This window comes from Microtus ochrogaster, chromosome 1 (assembly GCF_000317375.1).
Source record: "Microtus ochrogaster isolate Prairie Vole_2 chromosome 1, MicOch1.0, whole genome shotgun sequence".
Lineage (NCBI taxonomy): Eukaryota > Metazoa > Chordata > Mammalia > Rodentia > Cricetidae > Microtus > Microtus ochrogaster.
This window is the reverse complement of record NC_022009.1, coordinates 46,174,657-46,177,717: the sequence shown is the minus strand read 5'-3', so window position 1 is coordinate 46,177,717 and position 3,061 is coordinate 46,174,657.

Here is a 3,061-nt window from a genome sequence, read left to right as displayed (position 1 = left end):
TGCTCCATTTGCCCAGTGGAACAGAGTTTAATACTGGGCTGCCCTCTCTGTATAATTGATCTTTTAAAACCATTTCTTAACTCTCAAGCCCAACTTGCATTAGGTGTTGTCCTAGCACTTGATAAATGAGGCATATTTGTGCCAATCCCTTGTAAATGGAGGACCCGGAGTTCTCAAGGTCATCTTTGTGTAGTTGAGTTTGCTGTCAGTCTGGGCTCTCAAAATCTCAAAGTTGGGTACTTGGTGTGAGTGAGGTGGTACGTTAGTAGGCACAAGAGAAGTATTTATTTTTTTTATCTTAATCCAAATGTTGACATACCAAATTATATCCAGCCTTAAATTTTCAGGATGAAGTCCAGTATTGGTATGTGCTATCTGGTAGAACTGTGGTAGTGTTTAGGTGTTTGTTCTATGTAGTCCTTAATTCTGTGACCCTGTATCAAGTTTCTTTCCAAATCTCGTAATCTTACTAGAACTGTTCGGTTTTTTTTTTGTTTTTTTTTTTTTTTTTGAGACAGGGTTTCTCTAGCTTTGGAGCCTGACCTAGAACTAGCTCTTGTAGACCAAGCTGGTCTCAAACTCAAGATTTGCCTGCCTTACCACTGGACTCTTAGAATCTTAACATTGTAGAATGAATTTAAAGGAACTGGGTTAGGAAGAAAGAGGTAGGTAACAGGGTCCAAAATTCAAGGTGAAACTTCTATAGGGATGATAGTGCATCTACTATGTGCAAGATCTTTAAATTTTCATCCTTATTAACACAAGCAGCCCTGGATAGAGAAGATAGCAAATAGAAATAGTAGCAATATATAAAATTAGGATCCTGATATGAATGCATGGGTTGGGGAGGGTGGTAGCATAGAATCCTGTTTCATAGATTAGGCACTAAGGGACCATTATTACATGATTGTCACGTTTTAGTTTTTGAAAGTCTATCTAGGGTAGTGGTTTTCAACTTGGTTAGTAAAATGACCCCTTTCACAGATGTCACCTAAGACCATTGGGAAAACACATAAAGACTCAAATTGCAGTTATAAAGTAGCAACAAGCTGGGCGGTGGTGGGGGGACGCCTTTAATCCCAGCACTCGGGAGGCAGAGGCAGGTGGATCTCTGAGTTCGAGGCCAGTCTGGTCTAGAAGAGCTAGTTCTAGGACAGGAACCAAAAATCTACAGAGAAACCCTGTCTCAAAAAAAAATAGCAACAAAAATAATTTTATAGTTGGGTCACAATGTGAGAAACTGTATTAAAGGGTCCTTGGAGACAAAAAGTCAAAACTAGCTATCTTCAGAGCTAGAGTTCAACCACTAAAGAGGCAAAGGATATACTACACACTCAACCCAGAGCCATAGTTCAGGAGGCTAGCGTGTTGAGCATGTATGAAGCTCTGGGTTTCATCACACATGGTGGAGGTAGGCTTAGGAGTTGATGCTGCCTGAGATCTTGTCTCAAGCAATCTGGAAAGTTAAATGGTAAAGGAAAAGAAGGAAACAGTTGGGTTGATGGGAGTGGAGTCGGGTGATGGTGGTATTGCACAATGTGCATATACTTAACAGTTAATACAGTAAAGACACCTTCAGTATAGTATAAAAAGACACGTTACACGCCTTCCATCCTAGCACTCAGGCAGAGACAGGTGGATCTCTTGAGGCCAGCCTGTTGTACAGAGTAAAACTAAAGAAAAACCCTGTTTTGAAAGATGTTTAACAAACTAGAAGCAGCTGTGTCCTTATGTCTACTGACCTAATTACAGTTAGGAATTTACTATTCTGAAATGAAACACCATGACCAACTTGGATTATAGGGCTTGTTTGTTATACCTCCAGCTTTGTTATCAAAGTCAGGACAGGAACCCAACAGGGAAGGAATCTGGAGGCAGAGGCCATGGAGGGTATCTATTACTAGCTCTCTTGTCAACTTGCTCAGCCTGCTTACAGAACCTGGGCTACCAGCCCAGGAGTGGCACTGCCCAGAGTGGGCTGGGCTCCCTCATCTATTACTAAGATGACCTACAGGCTTGCATACAGCCCAATCTTAGGGTTCTCTTCCCCCCCCCCCCCACCGCTTCAACTGACAACATATCTGGCTATCCTGAAACTGGCCAATGATGGGCTGGAGAGATGGCTCAGTGGTTAAGAGCACTTCAATTCCCAGCAACCACATGGTGGCTCATAACCATCTGTAATGAGGTCTGGTACCCTCTTCTGGTCTGCAGGCATCCAAGCAGACATACTGTACATAATAAAATATTTAAACAAAAAATAGACCTTGAGGGGCCTCAAGAGTTGTGCCTACCTCTGCTGGGATTAAAGACCTGTACTGCCACAATCTCCTGCCTATGGAGACCTCTGTTATGTTTGTTTTTTGATAAAGGGTTTTGCTCGGGTGCTCGCTCCAGCAGCACATATACTAAAATTGTAGACTAGTTCGGCATGGGACTCTGAGATCTGCCTGCCCTTACCCAAGTGCTGGAATTAAAGGCATGTACAACCACCACCCAAGCCTCTTTTTTAGACTACCAAGCTATAGACCACCATTTTGCAAAATCCAGCTGCACAAACATCAGCTAGTCCTATCACATCTACAGTTGAGCAGAGTGAATGCCCATTTGCCTGTTTTCCTGGGCTGAACTGTTTATATTTTGGGAGGAATATATGTGCTTACATAGGAAATGGTGTTCCCACAATGGGCTGGATCTTGCATAGCAATTACCAAGACAATCCTCTAGTCCTACCCCCATACTAATCTGATTAAAAGTTACTGAAAGGTTTTTTCCTCCAGATGTCTTAACTGAGATTCCCTCCTCTCAGATGTTAACACAAATTAGCCAGCAAAAGGATCTAATTTCGGTCTGACACAGGGTCTTAACAGCCAAGGCTAATCTGAATTTCCCATAGCTAAAAATATCTTTGAGCTCTTGTCCTCCCAAGCATGGCATTACAAGTATACACCATCATTCCATGTTTTTGGTGTGTTTTAGTCTTGGGCATTAAATATAGGACCTCATGAATGTTAAGTGCTCTATCACTGCTGAATTACATCCTTAGCTTTTGTTGTTGGGG